The sequence below is a fragment of the Mustela erminea genome, chromosome 6 (assembly GCF_009829155.1).
Source record: "Mustela erminea isolate mMusErm1 chromosome 6, mMusErm1.Pri, whole genome shotgun sequence".
In the NCBI taxonomy this organism is placed as follows: Eukaryota; Metazoa; Chordata; class Mammalia; order Carnivora; family Mustelidae; genus Mustela; species Mustela erminea.
Genome location: NC_045619.1, coordinates 72,348,297 through 72,369,750, shown reverse-complemented (window position 1 = coordinate 72,369,750; position 21,454 = coordinate 72,348,297). Strand labels below are relative to the sequence as shown.

The following is a 21,454-nucleotide window of genomic DNA, read 5'->3' as shown; positions in this document are numbered from 1 at the left end:
TCAGACTGACATATTTAAATTAGAATTATACCCACCTAGTTCATCCATGTTGTTACAAATGGTAAGATTCCATTCTTCTTTATGGCTGAGTAATAGTCCATTGGATATACATATAGTCCACATCCTCTTCATCCATTCTTCTACTATGCCCACTTCTGTTCCTTCCATATCCTGCCTATTGTAAATAATGCTGCAATAAACATAGAAGTGCATATATCTTTTCAAGCTCATGAAAAGGAAACCATCAATAACAAAAAAGGCAACCTACTAATAGGAGAAGATATTTGCAAATAATATATCAATAAGGGGTTAGTACTAAAAATAAATAATTTCTACAAGCCAATACCAAAAAAAAAAAAACAAAACCAAAAACAAAACGATTAAAATATGGACAGAGGACCTGAATAGATATTTTTCCAAAGAATACAGATGGTCAAAAGACACATGAAAAGATGCTTAGTGTTACTCATCATCAGAGAAATAAAAATGATTACTATATGTTGGCTACCTGAACATAAAAAAATTTAAATATATTAAACTCCTCTAAGTAATGCAATCAGATGTCACTTCATACCTGTCATGAGGGCTAGAATCAAAAAGACAAGAAAACTTTTGTAGCAACATGGATGGGACTGGAAGAGATTATGCTGAGTGAAATAAGTCAAGCAGAGAGAGTCAATTATCATATGGTTTCACTTATTTGTGGAGCATAACAAATAGCATGGAGGACAAGGGGTGTTAGAGAGGAGAAGGAAGTTGGGGTAAATTGGAAGGGGAGGTGAATCATAAGAGACTATGGACTCTGAAAAAGAATCTGAGGGGTTTGAAGTGGCGGGGGTGTGGGAGGTTGGGGTACCAGGTTGTGGGTATTTTAGAGGGCACAGATTGCATGAGCACTGGGTGTGGTGAAAAAATAATGAATACTATTTTTCTGAAAATAAATAAATTTAAAAAATTTAAAGAAAGAAAAAAGACAAGAAAATCAAGTGTTGCCAAAAATATGGAGAAAAAGGAATCTTCATTCCCACCTGTTGGTGGGAATGTCAATTGGTGCAGGCCTTATAGAAAACAGTGTGGAAGATCCTCAAAAAGATTAAACAGCACTACCATATGATCCAGTAATTCTGCTACTGGATATTTTCTTAACTAATCTCTATATTTCAATGTGGGGCTCAAACTCACCAGCCTGAGAGCAAGAGTCATGGTCTACTGACTGCAATAAGGCATTGCCTTCATTAGTGAATGTCTAACTAAAGAAGAGAAAATCATCTTTTAAAGATTTTATTTATTTATTTGAGAGAGAGATCACAAGTAGGCAGAGAGGCAGGCAGACAGAAAGGGGGAAGCAGGCTCCCTGCTGAGCAGAGAGCCCAATGTGGGGCTTGATCCCATGACCCTGAGACCATGACCTGAGCCGAAGGCAGAGGCTCAACCCACTGAGTCACCCAGGCGCCCCGAAAAGAAAAACATTTTATCAAGGTCTTCTAATATGAATTCTGTAAAACTCAGCAAGCAGCTGTAGACACAAGTGAAGAGTAAAAAGTAAAAAAAAAAAAAGGGGGGGGAGAGCAAAGACACATCCTTCACTGTACCATAAATATGAAGCTTTATTAGTGTTCCCGTACCAATATCTCATAGGAGCCCATATTTCCATGTGCTCAGGAGTACTCCCCATTCTTGTATAGGGGATCAGACAGCATTCACATGTGATGATGTCAAGCCAAATACATACTGGAACTGCTGAGTTCAAGGTCTAGACTTGGGTCCATAAACAAGGTTATTAAGCTACCAGACTTTGCTGGATCCCAGAGTAGAAGTAGAGAGCAAACCCAATCAGCATCCAGACACCAAATTTCAGCCAGGTGCCAGCTGACATCTGCATCATAAGGCAAACATTCACAAAGATGCTCAGGAGTGGGAGGAGAGGCAGAGCAGGGACCTTAAAGGAAAGGGGAGAGGAGCTCTGTGGCTGTCTCCAGATGACCCCAGTGATCCCAATGATGACCACCAGGAGCAGCACAACCACTGTGATTGGCCCTGCATCTCCAGAAAGCAGACCTGGCCAGTGGGTCAGCACCAGGCAAAGGAGAGTCAGCAGCAGAACAAGCAGTGAGGAGCAAACAAAGACAACCCAGCCAGAGAGTGGAGTGGGGGTGGGGCTGCCTGGAAAACGTAGTTCTTGTAGAGTCAGCTTCCCTGCTGCAGGTGCGGTCTCCCCCTGCACCTGTGCTTTATTTCCCCCATCCTCCTCCTGCAGCTCTTTTTCATTTTCCTCCTTCCTCTTTTCAGGCTGATACCTGATGATGAGAACACAAATGCTATCAAGGAATAAGATATCAGGGTCCCAACTGACCTCAGGTCCAGAAGATCAGTGAGTCCAGAAGAATAACACAATTGCTGTGATAATGCCAAGGATCAGAGTGGACAAGATATGACCATATGTGCCATAAGTGAACCTGGCAAGGACTGGGAACAGGAGACCATCCTTTGCCATCATGTGTATCCACCTGACGTATGGGGAACATAAAGCCCCAATCGATGCCAACAAAAATACTAGAGAAAATTGCAAAAACTACAACATAGTAGGCAGGGACCCAGCCAATGTGGAGAAATGCCTCAGGAAAGGTGCTCCCAGGACGAAGCTGGTAGTAAGGAACCATGAGTGTAAGTGCCGCAGAGACACCAAAATACAACAAAAAATAGATGAGCAGTGAAATCACAATGCACATGGGGATGGAACGCTGGGGATTGTGGGATTCTTTGACTCTGATAACAATAATGGTGAAAACTCTGAATGCATAGAAACAGGTAGCTGATCCACGGAGAATCCTCTGGAAGCCAAAAGGCATGAATCCTGCAGAGATCAGGGGGCCCAAGTGAGAGGTGTCATTGAGTCTTGCCTGTATGTAGTCCTCTTCTGTGAGCTTCCAGTTGTGCAGGTCCCCCTTAGTGAAGCCAGAGGTGATGAAAAAGCTGAGAACCATAAGCTTCACCAATGTAAACACTTCAGTAAGTCTGAGGAGGCCACGCCAACCCATATACTGCAGTTCCATGAAGAAAAACAGAAAGATGACAAAAAAGTAGCATAGATTGTCTGCAATGACTTAGGGAACATACTTTGAGATGGTCTCTTTCTGGGTCTCAGAGATCTAGTTCCCAACGAAGATGTCAAAACTTAAGATCCAGGTGTGGATCAAAACAAATGCCATCAACAGCAAAGGAGAGGATGAGATTCTAGCCAGTGATGAAAGCCCAGAGTTCACCTACAGTGACATACCTGTAGAGATATGCCGAGCCAGAATGGGGAACCCAGGCACTAAACTCTACAAAGCACAGCCCAGCCAACAGTGATGTTAGACCTGCCACCAAAAAGCAGATCACAATGGATGGTCCTTCTTGATTACCGGCCACCTCATTAGTGAGGAATTACACACCAACACCCACTATGTGGCCCACACCCAGGGCCACTAAATCCAGAGTGCTCAGTTTTATGCCAGATTAAATCTCATCCACTTTTTTTCTCCAGCAGACGTCAGCGTACCAGCCTTTGACCAAACCTGTGAAGCACCTGATGCAGCATTAGCTGGAATTGAAGAAGATTCTAAGGATCAGGGGGAGGAGTCAAGATGGCGGAGAAGTAGCAGGCTGAGACAACATCAGGTAGCAGGAGATCAGCTAGATAGGGTATCAAACCATTGCAAACACCTACAAATCCAACGAGAGATCAAAGAGAAGAACAGCAATTCTAGAAACAGAAAATCGACCACTTACTGAAAGGTAGGACTGGCAAAGAAGTGAATCCAAAGTGATGGAAGGATAGACCGCAGGGGTAGGGGCCAGCTCCCGACAAGCAGTGGAGCAACAGAGCACAAAATCAGTACTTTTAAAAGTCTGCTCCGCTGAGGGACATCACTCCAGAGGCTAAACCGGGATGAAGTCTACGCAGGGTCAGCGTGGCCCCAGGTTCCACAGGGTCACAGAAGGATCGGGGGTGTTTGAGTGTCTCAGAGCTCCCAGGTATTAGAACAGGGAAGCCAGCTACAGATACAGAGCCAAGGAGTGAGCTCACAGCTCGGGGATACCTTGAGCCGGTCACAGGCTGGATGAGCTCAGAGCGCGGCCGGAGGCCAGGGAGATGGGAGGGATTGGGTGCTTTTCTCTGAGGGCGTATTGAAGAGTGGGGCCCTGAGCTCTCCACTCCTCTGGGCAGGAGATTGGGAGGCTGCCATCTTCATTCCTGTCCTCCGGAACTCTATGGAGAGCGTTCAGGGAACAAAAGCTCCCAGAGGCGAACCCAAGCGGATTACACAGCCTAGCCCCTGGTAAGGGTGGTGCAATTCCGCCTCGGGTAAAGACACTTGAGAATCACTACAACAGGCCCCTCCCCAGGAAGATCAACAAGAAATCCAGCCAAGACAAAGTTCACTTACCAAGGAGAGCAGTGGAACTCCAGAGGAGGAGAAAGCAAAGCGCGGAAATCATGGCTTTCTCCCCATGATTCTTTAGTCTTGCAGTTAATTTAATTTTTTTTATTTAATTTTTTTCTTCTGCTAATTTTTTTTTACTTTTACCATTTTCTTATGTTTTTTTAGTTTATCTTAACAATACCTTTCATAAAAAAAAATCTTTTTTGAACCTTCATTATTATAGTCATATTTTATCCTTCATTGTATTTAACTTTATTTTTTGTATGCACATAGGGTTTTTTCTTCTAAAAAATGTGGGGTACAACTTCTTCTAATAGATCAAAATACACCCTAAATCTAGCTCCGGGCTAGTTCTATTATCCAGCCCAAGCAAATTCTCTCCAATCTCTTTTTCTTTATTCTCCCAACCAACTTACTTTATCAACTCCTTTTTTAGAAATTTAAAAAAATAAATAAATATTTTTTTTTCATCTTTATAGGAATATTCCACCCCTTCATTGTGTTTACCCTTATATATGTTTTTCATTCTTTAAAATTTTGGGAGGTAGTTTTTTCTAAGAGACCAAAATACTCCCCAAATTAGGTGGATGACTTTGTTCTAGTCACCAGTCTAATATATATATTTTTTCTTTTTTATATTTTTTCGTTGTTTGTTTTCTTTTTTTTAAATTTTTTTTTCTTTTCTCTGAACTTCTTTTTATCCCCTTTCTTCATGCCCATGATTTGGGGTCTCTTCTGATTTGGTTAAAGCACATTTTCCTGGGGTCTTTGCCACCCTTTTAGTATTTTATTTGCTCCTTCATATACTCTTATGTGGAAAAAATGACAAGTCAGAAAAACCCACCACAAAAAAAAGAACAAGTGGCAGTACTGAACGCTAGGGACCTAATCAATACGGACATTGGTAATATGTCCGATCTAGAGTTCAGAATGAGGATTCTCAAGGTTCTAGCCATGCTCAAAAAAGGCATGGAAGATATTAGATAAACCCTCTCTGGAGATATATAAGCCCCTTTTGGAGAAATAAAAGAACTAAAATCTAACCAAGTTGAAATCAAAAAACCCATTAATGAGGTGCAATAAAAATGGAGGCTCTTACTGCTAGGATAAATGAGGCAGAAGAGAGAATTAGTGATATAGAAGACCAAATGACAGAGAATAAAGATGTTGAGCAAAAGAGGGACAAACAGTTACTGGAATACAAGGGGAGAATTCGAGAGATAAGTGACAACATAAGACGAAACAACATTAGAATAATTGGGATTCCAGAAGGAAGAGAGAGGGGAGCAGAAGGTACATTGGAGAGAATTATTGTAGAGAATTTCCCTAATATGGCAAAGGGAACAAGCATCAAAATCCAGGAGGTGCAGAGAACCCCCCTCAAAATCAACAAGAATAGGTCCACACCCCGTCATCTAATAGTAAAATTTGCAAGTCTTAGTGACAAAGAGAAAATCCTGAAAGCAGCCCGGGACAAGAAGTCTGTAACATACAATGATAAAAATATTAGATTGGCAGCAGACTTAACCACAGAGACCTGGCAGGCCAAAAAGAACTGGCATGATATATTCAGAGTACTAAACAAGAAAAACATGCAGCCAAGAATACTATATCCAGCTAGGCTATCATTGAAAATGGAGAGATAAAAAGCTCCCAGGACAAACAAAAACTGAAAGAATTTGCAAACAGCAAACCAGCTCTACAGGAAATATTGAAAGGGGTCCTCTAAGCAAAGAGAGAGCCTAAAAGTAGTAGATCAGATAGGAACAGAGAAAATATTCAGTAACAGTCACCTTACAGGCAATACAATGGAAGTAAATTCATATCAATCAATAGTTATCCTGAATGTTAATGGGCTAAATGCCCCAATCAAAAGACACAGGGTATCAGAACGGATAAAAAAACAAAACGCATCTATATGTTGCCTACAAGAAACTCATTTTAGACCTAAAGACACCTCCAGATATAAAGTGAGGGGGTGCAATTTACCATGTTAATGGACATCAGAAGAAAGCTGGGGTGGCAATCTTTAGATCAATTAGATTTTAAGGCAAAGACTATAATAAGAGATGAGGAAGGACACTATATCATACTCAAAGGCTCTGTGCCACAAGAAGATCTAACAATTTTAAATATCTATGCCCCTAATGTGAGAGCAGCCAACTATATAAACCGATTAATAACAAAATCAAAGAAACACATTGACAGTAATACAATAATAGTAGGGGACTTTAACACTCCCCCCACTGAAATGGACAGATCATCCAAGCAAAAGATCTACAAGGAAATAAAGGCCTTAAATGACACTCTGGACCAGATGGACATCACAGATATATTCAGAATATTTCATCCCAAAGCAACAGAAAACACATTCCTCTAGTGCACACGGAACATTCTCCAGAATAGATCACATCCTCGGTCCTAAATCAGGTCTCAACAGGTATCAAAAGATTGGGATCATTCCCTGCATATTTTCAGACCACAATGCTCTGAAGCTAGAACTCAATCACAAGAGAAAATTTGGAAAGAACCCAAACACATGGAGACTAAACAGTATCCTTCTAAAGAATGAATGGGTCAACCAGGAAATTAAAGTAGAATTGAAAAAAATCATGGAAAAGAATGATAATGAAAACACAATGGTTCAAAATCTGTGGGATACAGCAAAGGCAGTCCTGAGAGAAAAATATATAGCAGTACAAGCCTTTCTCAAGAAACAAGAAAGGTCTCAAATTCATAACCTAACCCTACACCTAAAGGAGCTGGAGAAAGAACAAGAAAGAAACCCTAAGCCCAGCAGGAGAAGAGAAATCATAAAGATCAGAGCAGAAATAAATGAAATAGAAACAAAAAAAAACAATAGAACAAATCAATGAAACTAGGAGCTGGTTCTTTGAAAGAATTAATAAGATTAATAAACCCTTGGCTAGACTTATCAAAAAGAAAAGAGAAAGGACCCAAATAAATAAAGCTATGAATGAAAGAAGAGAGATCACAACCAACACAAACAATTATAAGAACATATTATGAGCAACTCTACACCAAAGAATTTGACAATCTGGAAGAAATGGATGCATTCCTAGAGACATATAAACTACCACGACTGAACCAGAAAGAAATAGAAAACCTGAACAGACCCATAACCAGTAAGGAGATTGAAACAGTCATCAAAAAATCTCCAAACAAACAAAAGCCCAGGGCCAGACAGCTTCCCAGGGGAGTTTTACCAAACATTTAAAGAAGAATTAATTCCTATTCTCCTGAAAGTGTTCCAAAATAGAAATGGAAGGAATACTTCCAAACTCATTTTATGAGGCCAGCATCACCTTGATCCCCCAAACAGACAAGGATCCCATAAAAAAAAAGAGAGAGAGAGAATTACAGACCAATACCCTTGATGAACACAGATGTGAAAATTCTCACCAAAATACTAGCCAATAGGCTCGAACAGTACATTAAAATGATTATTCACCATGACCAAGTGGGATTTATTCCAGGGCTGCAAGGTTGGTTCAACATCCACAAATCAATCAATGTGATACAACACATCAATAAAAGAAAGAACAAGAACCATATGATACTCTCAATAGATGCTGAAAAAGCATTTGACAAGGTACAGCATCCCGTCCTGATCAAAACTCTTCAAAGTGTAGGGATAGAGGGCACATACCTCAATAACATCAAAGCCATCTATGAAAAACCCACCGCAAATACCATTCTCAATGGAGAAAAACTGAAAGCTTTTCCGCTAAGGTCAGGAACATGGCAGGGATGTCCATTATCACCTCTGCTATTCAACACAGTACTAGAAGTCCTAGCCTCAGGAATCAGACAACAAAAAGAAGTTAAAGGCATCCAAATCGGCAAAGAAGAAGTCAAACTATCACTTTTTGCAGATGATATGATACTATATGTGGAAAACCCAAAAGACTCCACTCCAAAACTGCTAGAACGTGTACAGGAATTTAGTAAACTGTCAGGATGTAAAATCAATGCACAGAAATCGGTTGCATTTCTCTACACCAACAAGACAGAAGAAAGAAAAATTAAGGAGTCAATCCCATTTACAATTGCACCCAAAACTATAAGATACCTAGGAATAAACCTAAACAAAGAGGCTAAGAATCTATACTCAGAAAACTATAAAGTACTCATGAAAGAAATTGAGGAAGACACAAAGAAATGGAAAAATGTTCCATGCTCATGGATTGGAAAAAAAATATTGTGAAAATGTCTCTTCTACCTAAAGCAATCCACACATTTAATGCAATCCCTATCAAAATCACACCCATTTTTTTTCAAAGAAATGGAACAAACAATGCTAAAATTTATGTGGAATCAGAAAAGACCTCGAATAGCCAGAGGAATATTGTAAAAGAAAGCCAAAGTTGGTGGCATCACAATCACAGACTTCAAGCTCTATTACAAAGCTGTCATCATCAATACAGTATGGTACTGGCACAAAAACAGACACATAGATCAATGGAACAGAATAGAGAGCCCAGAAATAGATTCTCAACACTATGGTCAACTAATCTTTGACAAAGCAGGAAAGAATGTCCAATGGAAAAAGATAACCTTTTCAACAAATGGTGTTGGGAAAATTGGACAGCCACATGCAGAAAAAGGAAATCCGACCATTTCCTTACACCACACATTAAAATGGATGAAGGACCTCAATGTGAGAAAGGAATCCGTCAAAATCCTTGAGGAGAACACAGACAACAACCTCTTCTACCTCAGCCACAGCAACTTCTTCATAGGAACATCGTCAAAGGCAAGGAAAGCAAGAGAAAAAATGAACTATCAGGAGTTCATCTCTATCAAAAGCTTTTGCACAGCAAAGGAAACAGTTAACAAAACCAAAAGACAATTGACAGAATGGGAGAAGATATTTGCAAACAATATATCAGGTAAAGGGGTACGTGTCCATAATCTATAAAGAACTTAGCAAACTCAACACCCAAAAAACAAATAATCCAATCAAGAAATGGGCAGAGGACATGAGCAGACATTTCTGCAAAGAAGACATCCAGATGGCCAACATACACATGAAAAAGTGCTCCACATCACTCGGTATCAGGGAAATACAAATCAAAACCACAATGAGATACCACCTCACACCAGTCAGAATTGCTAAAATTAACAAGTCAGGAAAAGACAGATGCTGGCGAGGATGTGGAGAAAGGGGAACCCTCCTACACTGTTGGTGGGAATGCAAGGTGGGGCAGTCACTCTGGAAAACAGTATGGAGGTTCCTCAAAAAGTTGAAAATATAACTACCCTATGACCCAGCCATTGCACTACTGGGTATTCACCCTAAAGATACAAACGTAGTGATCCGAAGGGGCACGTGCACTCGAATGTTTATAGCAACAATCTACAATAGCCAAACTATGGAAAGAACCTAGATGTCCATCAACAGATGAATGGATAAAGAACATGTGGTATATATACACAATGGAATACTATGGAGTCATCAAAAGAAATGAAATCTTGCCATTTGCGATGATGTGGATAGAACTAGAGGGTATCATGCTTAGTGAAATAAATCAAGCGGAGAAAGACAACTATCATATGATCTCCCTGATATGAGGAACTGGTGATACAACGTGGGGGCTTAAGGGGCTAGGAGAAGAATAAATGGAACAAGATGGGATTGGGAGGGAGACAAACCATAAGTGACTCTTAATCTCACAAAACAAACTGAGGGTTGCTGGGGGGAGGGGGGTCGGGAAAGGGGGGTAGGGTGGTGGACATTGGGGAGGGCATGTGCTATGGTGAGTGCTGTGAAATGTGTGAACCTGGCGATTCACAGACCTGTAACCTGGGAATAAAAATCCATTATATGTTTATTTAAAATTTTTAAATTAAAAATTTTAAAAAAAGATTCTAAGGATCAGTGAGCTGTAGCAAGCACAGGGAGCCAAGGGTGCTGGATTTTGTTAAGTGAGGCTGAGTTAAGCCAAGTTGGGTGGGGACTGTCTGGGTCCTTTGCTCAGGCTTCAGAGTTGCTGTTTCATATTTCTTCTTCTTTTCATTTTTTAAAATTAATAGGTTATTTTTTTATCTTTATATTATTTTTATTTTCTTTTTTCAGTGTTCCAAGATTCTTCTGGTATGTGCTATCCTTCCAGAATGCCTATGGAAACAATAAATAATTACCAAACAGTGGTGTTCAACCAATGAACTGAGAAACAGAGGCTGCATGTAACTTGTTGCAGTCCAAGTATCACAGAAACTGATACCAAAAAACACCATAGAAAAGTTAATCCAGCTTCCCCTCCAGAAAAAGTACCAAATGCCTCCAAACATTCTGTTTTTGTTTTAGATTTTTTTTTTAAGTGGGCTCCATGCCCAGCATCTCCCTCACTGGATCAAAATGAGAATTCCGTAAGAAGATACAAACTAATACACGCTGCTGGTGGCACTGTCACCGAGGCACCATCTGAAGCACAATCTTAGTGGAATTCAGAATACATACACAGTTGGACACTGTAGTGGTTGAATGGGTGAATGTATCTGAAACAAACATAAAACGTGGACTGGAACAGCATTTGTTAAATAACTAAACAAAGGACCTCTAGTGAGGAGAGGAAATGCAAATAGAGATAAGGATTAAACAGGACAATAAAAGGCCTTGAAAAGGGGCTACCTGGGCATAATAAAAAAATAAAATAAAAATTAAGATAAAGAAAGAAAGGGGGCCTGACAGGAAGCGATGGTGCAAACATGCCATGACTGAGGGAGGGACTGACTCCATTCTGTGCACTGCAGGTTCAACAGAAGACTGCAGGAGACAATGTTGTTAGAGCACCTGGTACAGAACCTAGTAAATGACAGACATTCAGTTGATTGAAATTGAAAATGGAAGTGGAATCCTGTAATTGCTAGGATATGGAGACTACAAAGAAGGAATACCTGCTAGAAGGAGGGTGAAGAACAGGAAGGATGGGGCACGCCTGCTACTAGTTCCCGCTGAACCCAATTTCTCTCTTCTTCCAGCCCCTTTGGCTGTCTTTGGATGCCCTTGTAGTTGGCACTAAGAATGCTTCTGCCATGTTTTCATCTCTGGGAACCATCAGCAGCCACCTACCACTCAACAAAGACGCAACAGTGGTTTTCAAGATTTGTGAATCACAGACCCCTCTGAGTTGGGTCACTTCAAAAAAAAAAAAATGCCATACACTCTTCTGAAGTGCATCCATGGACACTGAGCAGGAATCCTAGAGGAGGACCATCTGCATGGCAGGGTAAGAGGAGGGTAATGCTTGATAGTTTATATTTCCTTCAACTGCGCTGTGCAGGGTGGTCTTTGTGCTCCTTCCACTTTTTCTGAAGACGAGGGAAAGTGGGCCTACAGACAAAGTATCAAGATTCCAGAGAAGTAACCCAAAGAACAAAACATCTGGGAATAAAATAATCATTTTTTTATGACTCCAACAGGTGCAGGCAGAACAAAAAAATGAACAACCAACTGTACAGAAGAGAAAGGATACCCATGTTTGGAAAGCCTGAGAGAGCCTACCACAAATCCAGTTTCTAACAACACAGAGAAACATTATCTTCAAATGCCATGTTCAGATATCCCCATTCTCATGCAATAAGCTACAGTTATTCCAATGGTTTATATTCAGTCCAGGCTCTCTGACCCAGCTGCCAGAGCCCTACCCTAATTCTCCCCCTACCTGCAGATACATCACTTCCTTCCTGACTCAGCTCCTCACATCCTGACTTACCCTTCCTGGGATGAGCGAGTGGCCAGAGTAAGTGACCTGCCCTGCTAGGGATGCCCTACTCACTCCTTTCTGCCCAATCTTGACCCTGCAGCCTCTCTTAGTCCTATTCTACAACCTTTCCTGCATCTAGGAAGCCTTTCCTAAGCCACCCTGACTGATCCCCATCTCTAGCCTTACTCCCCTTCCCACTATCGATTACTGTCCATCCTGATGGCCAGCTGAAGCTAATTTTCCCCATCTGTCAACTGGTGACCTGAGTGTGTTCCTTAAATTCCTTTATAGTCTAAGAGATTCCAGGGGGCAGGGCCAGGATTTATTTACCTCCTCCTTCCACACTCCCACCTCCAACCCTCCCTACACAGGACAAGGATCTGCTCATAATTGTAACAAGCAAACAAAAGAGGCATTTAGAACAAAGAAAATGAATAGATAGATGTATTGAATAACTACTATAACTTGAGATTTCTTGAAGAAGTGTTGCCGTTTTGTTTTGTTTTGTTCTTGGAAAGAGAAAAAGGGCCAAAGAAAGGTGTAAATGGGAAACTAGAACATGCACCATCATGTATTTCAGGAGTGTAATGAGAACATTTCTTAATAAGGAACCTGGGTCTGTGAATCTCAGTTTCATAGGAAATGGTCTCTCCAAAAACAGGTGCTTGCTCAGGGGAGGGGCTTAAAGAAACACAGACAGGGGCCAGGGAACAAGAAGCAGTTAGTATAGATTCCATAATGACCTTGGTTCCCCCTTACCTCCTACCTCCACCTTGTGTTTACCTCAGTCTCTGAGCTCCTTCCAACTGCAAAATCAAAGTTCCATCCCATGTTTCCTGGAAGAACTCCTGTCAAGTCCAACAATCTACTCCCTGAAGAGCAGGCTGTCTTGCTTTCCCAGCCAGGCCCACCCACTCTCCTTAGTCTTGAAGGTCATTATGTTCCCTCCTCTGTCTCTAAGAATGGTACTGAGCTCACTCTGGACCTTTCGTTTTCAAAACATTTTTCCAAGGCAGTAACTTCCACTGGTTTCTATGGTAGGGAGTTAATACTCCAGCCAATCAGGATGTTCGCCTGGGGCCTCTACTGAATAGCTTCAAAGATAGTATTGGTATCAATTACTTTAAAAGAAGCTTAATGAAGACTTGAGAGGAAGGCTAATGATGCCATTAAATAAGTGTTTTCAAGTTCTCAACGTTCCAGAGACATAGACTATAAATGCACCATCTCCAGAGATTACATTAAGATTACATTAATCCTCGATTCCCGGAGGAGTCAAGATGGCGGAGAAGTAGCAGGCTGAGACTACTTCAGCTAGCAGGATATCAGCTAGATAGCTTATCTAAAGATTGCAAACACCTAAAAATCCATCAGCAGATCGAAGAGAAGAACAGCAATTCTAGAAACAGAAAAACAACCACTTTCTGAAAGGTAGGACTGGCGGAGAAGTGAATCCAAAGCGACGGGAAGATAGACCCCGGGGGGAGGGGCCGGCTCCCGCCAAGTGGCGGAGCAATGGAGCACAAAATCGGGACTTTTAAAAGTCTGTTCCGCTAAGGGACATCGCTCCAGAGGCTAAACCGGGGTGAAGCCCACGCGGGGTCAGCGTGGCCTCAGGTCCCGCAGGGTCACAGAGCGACCGGAGGTGTCTGAGTGTCGCAGAGCTTACAGATATTAGAACAGGGAAGCCGGCTACAGAGACAGAGCCGACAGTGAGATCACAGCTCAGGGTTACCTTGAGCCGGTCGCAGGCTCAGTGAGCTCGGAGCGCGGGGCCGGGGGTCAGGGGGATGTGAGTTGCTGGGCGCTGTTCTCTGAGGGTGCGCTGAGGAGTGGGGCCCTGGGCTCTCGGCTTCTCTGGGCCAGAGACCAGGAGGCTGCCATTTGTATTCCCTAAGGGCACACTGAGGAGTGGGGCCCCGGGCGCTTGGCTCCTCCAGGCTGGAGACCAGGAGGCTGCCATTTGTATTCCTGTCCTCCAGAACTCTACGGAAAATGCTCAGGGAACAAAAAGCTCCTGAAAGCAAACCAGAGCGGGAGTACTCAGCCCGGCCCCTGGTAAGGGTGGTGCAATACCGCCTGGGGCAAAGACACTTGAGAATCACTACAACAGGCCCCTCCCCCAGAAGATCAACAAGAAATCCAGCCAAGACCAAGTTCACCTACCTAGGAGTGCAGTTTCAATACCAAGGAGAGCGGCAGAATTCCAGAGGAGGAGAAAGCAAAGCACGGAACTCATGGCTTTCTCCCTATGATTCTGTAGTCTTGCATTTAATTCAATTTTTTTTTCTTTTTCATTTTTTTTCTCTTCTTCTGCTAAAATTTTTTTAACTTTTACCCTTTTCTTTTTTAACTTTTTTTTAAACTAGTTCATCAAATATATTTTTTCTTTTTTATACTTTTCTTGATTCGTTTTCTTTTTTTTTAATTCTTTTTTTCTTTTTCTTTTCTTTTTTTGCCTTTCTTTTTTTCTGAACCTCTTTTTATCCCCTTTCTCCCCCCTCACGATTTGGGATCTCTTCTGATTTGGTTAAAGCATATTTTCCTGGGGTTGTTGCCACCCTTTTAGTATTTTACTTGCTCCTTCATAACTCTTATCTGGACAAAGTGACAAGGCAGAAAAACTCACAACAACAACAAAAAAGAACAAGAGGCAATACCGAAGGCTAGGGAAATAATCAATACAGACATTGGTAATATGTCAGATCTAGAGTTTAGAATGACAATTCTCAAGGTTCTAGCCGGGCTCGAAAAAGGCATGGAAGATATTAGAGAAACCCTCTCGGGAGATATAAAAGCCCTTTCTGGAGAAATAAAAGAATTAAAATCTAACCAAGTTGAAATCAAAAAAGCTATTAGTGAGGTGCAATCAAAAATGGAGGCTCTCACTGCTAGGATAAATGAGGCAGAAGAAAGAATTAGCGATATAGAAGACCAAATGACAGAGAATAAAGAAGCTGAGCAAAAGAGAGACAAACAGCTACTGGACCACGAGGAGAGAATTTGAGAGATAAGTGACACCATAAGACGAAACAACATTAGAATAATTGGGATTCCAGAAGAAGAAGAAAGAGAGAGGGGAGCAGAAGGTATACTGGAGAGAATTATTGGGGAGAATTTCCCCAATATGGCAAAGGGAACAAGCATCAAAATTCAGGAGGTTCAAAGAACGCCCCTCAAAATCAGTAAGAATAGGCCCACACTGCGTCACCTAATAGTAAAATTTACAAATCTTAGTGACAAATTTACAAGTCCTGAAAGCAGCCTGGGAAAGAAGTCTGTAACATACAATGGTAAAAATACTAGATTGGCAGCAGACTTATCCACAGAGACCTGGCAGGCCAGAAAGAGCTGGCATGATATATTCAGAGCACTAAATGAGAAACATGCAGCCAAGAATACTATATCCAGCTAGGCTATCATTGAAAATAGAAGGAGAGATAAAAAGCTTCCAAGACAAACAAAAACTGAAAGAATTTGCAAACACCAAACCAGCTCTACAGGAAATATTAAAAGGGGTCCTCTAAGCAAAGAGAGAGCCTACAAGTGGTAGAGCAGAAAGGAACAGAGACAATATACAGTAACAGTCACCTTACAGGCAATACAATGGAAGTAAATTCAGATCAATCAATAGTTACCCTGAATGTTAATGGGCTAAATGCCCCAATCAAAAGACACAGGGTATCAGAATGGATAAAAAAACAAAACCCATCAATATACTGTCTACAAGAAACTCATTTTAGAACCAAAGACACTTCCAGATTTAAAGTGAGGGGCTGGAAAAGAATTTACCATGATAATGGACATCCGAAGAAAGCCTAGGTGGCAATCCTTATATCAGGTCAATTAGATTTTTAGCCAAAGATTATAATAAGAGATGAGGAAGGACACTATTTCATACTCAAAGGGTCTGTGCCACAAGAAGATCTAACAATTTTAAATATCTATGCCCCTAAAATTGGAACAGCCAATTATATAAACCAATTAATAACAAAATCAAAGAAACACATCGACAATAATACAACAATAGTAGGGGACTTTAAGACTCCCCTCACTGAAATGGACAGATCATCCAAGCAAAAGATCTACAAGGAAATAAAGGCCTTAAATGACACACAGGACCAGATGGACATCACAGATATATTCAGAACATTCCATCCCAAAGGAACAGAATACACATTCTTCTCTAGTGCACATGGAACATTCTCCAAAATAGATCACATCCTCGGTCCTAAATCAGGACTCAACCAGTTTCAAAAGATTGGGATCATTCCCTGAATATTTTCAGACCACAATGCTCTGAAGCTAGAACTCAATCACAAGAGGAAGTTTGGAAAGAACTCAAATACATGGAGACTAAACAGCATCCTTCTAAAGAATAAATGGGTCAACCAGGAAATTAAAGTAGAATTGAAAAAAATCATGGAAAAGAATGATAATGAAAACACAACGGTTCAAAATCAGTGGGACACAACAAAGACAGTCCTGAGAGGAAAATATATAGCAGTACAAGCCTTTCTCAAGAAACAAGAAATGTCTCAGGTATACAACCTAACCCTGCACCTAAAGGAGCTGGAAGAAAGAACAAGAAAGAAACCCTAAACCCAGCAGGAAAAGAGAAATCATAAAGATCAGAGCAGAAATCAATGAAATAGAAACAAACAAACAAAAAAAAACCAATAGAACAAATCAACAAACCTAGGAGCTGGTTCTTTGAAAGAATTAATAAAATTGATAAACCCCTGGCCAGACTTATCAAAAAGAAATGAGAAAGGGCCCAAATAAATAAAATCATGAATGAAAGAGGAGAGATCACAACTAACACCAAAGAAATACAAACTATTATAAGAACATACTATGAGCAACTCTACGCCAACAAATTTGACAATCTTGAAGAACTGGATGCATTCCTAGAGACATATAAACTACCACGACTGAACCAGGAAGAAATAGAAAGCCTGAACAGACCCATAAGCAGTAAGGAGATTGAAACAGTCATTAAAAATCTCCAAACAAACAAAAGCCCAGGTCCAGACGGCTTCCCAGGGGAATTCTATGAAACATTTAAAGATGAACTAATTCGTATTCTCCTGAAACTGTTCCAAAAAATAGAAATGGAAGGAAAACTTCCAAACTCATTTTATGAGGCCAGCATCACCTTGATCCCAAAACCAGACAAGGATCCCATCAAAAAAGAGAGCTATAGACCAATATCTTTGATGAACACAGATGTGAAAATTCTCACCAAAATACTAGCCAATAGGATTCAACAGTATATTAAAATGATTATTCACCACGACCAAGTGGGATTTTTCCAGGGCTGCAAGGTTGGTTCAACATCCACAAATCAATCAATGTGATACAACACATCAATAAAAGAAAGAACAAGAACCATATGATATTCTCAATAGATGCTGAAAAAGCATTTGACAAAGTATAGCATCCCGTCCTGATCAAAACTCTTCAAAGTGTAGGGATAGAGGGCACATACCTCAATAACATCAAAGCCATCTATGAAAAACCCACCGCAAATACCATTCTCAATGGAGAAAAACTGAAAGCTTTTCCGCTAAGGTCAGGAACACGGCAGGGATGTCCATTATCACCTCTGCTATTCAACACAGTACTAGAAGTCCTAGCCTCAGCAATCAGACAAAAAAAAGAAAATAAAGGCATCCAAATCAGCAAAGAAGAAGTCAAACTATCACTCTTTGCAGATGATATGATACTATATGTGGAAAACCCAAAAGACTCCACTCCAAAACTGCTAGAACTTGTACAGGAATTCAGTAAAGCATCAGGATATAAAATCAATGCACAGAAATCAGTTGCATTTCTCTACACGAACAACAAGACAGAAGAAAGAGAAATTAAGGAGTCCATCCCATTTACAATTGCACCCAAAATCATAAGATACCTAGGAATAAACCTAACCAAAGAGGAACAGAATCTATACTCAGAAAACTTTAAAGTACTAATGAAAGAAATTGAGGAAGACACAAAGAAGTGGAAAAATGTTCCATGCTCCTGGATTGGAAGAACAAATATCATGAAAATGTATATGCTACCTAAAGCGATGTACACATTTATTAGAATCCCTATCAAAATCCCGTCCATTATTTTCAAAGAAATGGAACAAAGTGTCCTAAAATTTATAGGGAATCAGAAAAGACCTCGAATAGCCAAAGGAATATTAAAAAAGAAAGCCGAAGTTGGTAACATCACAATTCCAGACGTCAATCTTTATGTCAAAGCTGTCATCATCAAGACAGTATGGTACTGGCACAAAAGCAGACACACAGATCAATGGAACAAAATAGAAAGCCCAGAAATAGACCCTCAACTCTATGGTCAACTAATCTTTGACAAAGCAGGAAAGAACATCCGATGGCAAAATGACAGTCTCTTTAACAAATGGTGGTGGGAAAATTGGACAGCCACATGCAGAAGAATGAAATTGGACCATTTCCTTACACCACACACAAAAATAGACTCAAAATGGATGAAGAACCTCAATGTGAGAAAAGAATCCATCAAAATCCTTGAGGAGAACACAGGCAACAACCTCTTTGACCTTAGCTGCAGCAACATCTTCCTAGGAACATCGCCAAAGGCAAGGGAAGCAAGGGCAAAAATGAAGTATTGGTACTTCATCAAGATCAAAAACTTTTGCACAGCAAAGGAAACAGTTAACAAAACCAAAAGACAACTGACAGGATGGGAGAAGATATTTGCAAATGACATATCAGATAAAGGACTAGTGTCCAAAATCTATAAAGAGCTTAGTAAAGTCAACACCCAAAGAACAAATAATCCAATCAAGAAATGGGCAGAGGACATGAACAGACATTTCTGCAAAGAAGAGATCCAGATGGCCAACAGACACATGAAAAAGTGCTCCATATCACTGGGCATCAGGGAAATACAAATCAAAGCCACAATGAGATATCACCTCACACCAGTCAGAATGGCTAAAATTAACAAGTCAGGAAATGACAGATGCTGGCAAGGATGCGGAGAAAGGGGAACCCTCCTACACTGTTGGTGGGAATGCAAGCTGGTGCAACCACTCTGGAAAACAGCATGGAGGTTCCTCAAAATGTTGAAAATAGAACTGCCCTATGACCCAGCAATTGCTCTACTGGGTATTTGCCCTCAAGATACAAATGTAGTGATCCAAAGGGGCAAGTGCATCCGAATGTTTATAGCAGCAATGTCCACAATAGCCAAACTATAGAAAGAACCTAGATGTCCATCAACAGATGAATGGATAAAGAAGATGTGGTATATATACACATGGAACACTATGCAGCCATCAAAAGAAATAAAATCTTGCCATTTGTGACAACATGGATGGAACTAGAGCGTATCATGTTTAGCGAAATAAGTCAAGCGGAGAAAGACAACTATCATATGATCTCCCTGATATGAGGAATTGGTGATGCAATGTGGGGGCTTAAGGGGGTAGGAGAAGAATAAATGGAACAAGATGGGATTGGGAGGGAGACAAATCATAAGTGACTCTTAATATCACAAAACAAACTGAGGGCTGGTTGGGGGGGTTATGGACATTGGGGAGGGTATGTGCTTTGGTGAGTGCTGTGAAGTGTGTAAATCTGGCAATTCACAGACCTGTACCCCTGGGGATAAAAATATATTATAAGTTTATAAAAAATAAAAAATATTTAAAAAATTTAAAACATTAAAAAAAAAGATTACATTAATCCTCTATATCCAAGCACAACTCTTTCTTACTCCCAAAGTCTATAAATACTCTCATCCTCCTTAAAATTTCAAGACAAGAATCCCCAGAGCCATCCAAACCAGTGGCTCCAAAACAAGCAAGGATGAAGTCTTTTAGATAGTAGAATTTCCCATATTTCCTGAGATCCTAACTCAAGCAGCCCTGGATTCTGGTATGGGACAATCAGGAATATAAGAACAGAGGTTTTGCATTCAGGGCAAGAGTTTGAAATCATCCTAAGTGTGGTGCATGTGTAACCAGCACTTCCTTCATGGAAACAGTTCAGGAAAACATAGGAAACAGTACACATAATGAAAGCCACCATGGAAACTGGGCCTGAGTCTCATATTCAAGGGAAAAAAAGAATTTACAAAATCAAATGAAATATGTAATTTTCCCATTTTCTCTTTTTGTTTGAGCCTTCTCTAGAAGAGTGTGTCCAATCATGGTCTGGCATTTATTAATTCAACAAATAAACTGCTCCCTATTTATTTAGTACTATGGATAAAGTAAGGAAAAAGAAAACCTCCTCCACTCATGTTGTTTATATTTTTGCAGTAGGGAGCAAAAAAACCTCATTAGTAACAGGTTTATATATTGTGTTATTAACCCATTTTTTAAAAGATTTTATTTATTTATTTGACAGAGAGAGATCACAAGTAGGCAGAGAGGTAGGCAGAGAGAGAGAGAGGAGGAAGCAGGCTCCTGCTGAGCAGAGAGCCTGATGCGGGACTCGATCCCAGGACCCTGAGATCATGACCTGAGCCGAAGGCAGCGGCTTAACCCACTGAGCCACCCAGGCGCCCTATATTGTGTTATTAAATTGGTAATCAGTGCTACAGAGAAGAGGAAGGCAAGCAAATTGTAGGATGTGCTCACAGTGGGTGTTGTGACTTTAAAATGGGTGGTCCAAGACAGACTCCTCTTCACTTTGTTGTGCGACTTTCACCACCAGCCATCTCCAGAAATTTTTCATCTTCTGCAGCTGAAACTCTGTACTATTGAGCAGTAGCTCCCCATTCTTCCCTCTCCACAGCCCCTTTCAACCACCATTCTATTTTGAGTCCCTATGAATTTAACTAATCAAGGTACTTATCTAAGTGGAATCATACAATATCATCTTTTTGTGACAGGCTCATTTCACTGGGCATAATGTCTTTAAGGTTCATCCATGTTGTAGCAGATATCAAAATATCCTTCCTCTTTAAGGCAGAATAATATTCTATGGTGTGAATATCTCACATCCAGTTTATCTCTTTCTCCACTGATGGGCATGCTGATTATTTTAACTATTGACTGTTATGAATGATGCTATTATGAATATGCTATACAAATATCTTTTTGAGGCTCTGTTTTCAATTCCTTGGGATGTGTACCCAGAAGTGGAATTGTGGATCACATGGTAATTATATATGTAATTTTTTGAGAAGCTACCTTACTGTTTTTCAACAGTGGCTGCCCATTTTACATTCCCACCATCAATGCACAAGCATCCCATTTTCTTCACTTCCTCACCAGCACTCATTATCCTCTCCTTTCTTAATAGCAGCCAT

General features: G+C 40.5%; 1 pseudogene; it reads right to left on the bottom strand.

Moving 5' to 3' along the window:
- Positions 1–1,780: 1,780 nt before the first annotated feature.
- On the bottom strand, positions 1,781–21,454 carry LOC116593521 (annotated as a pseudogene).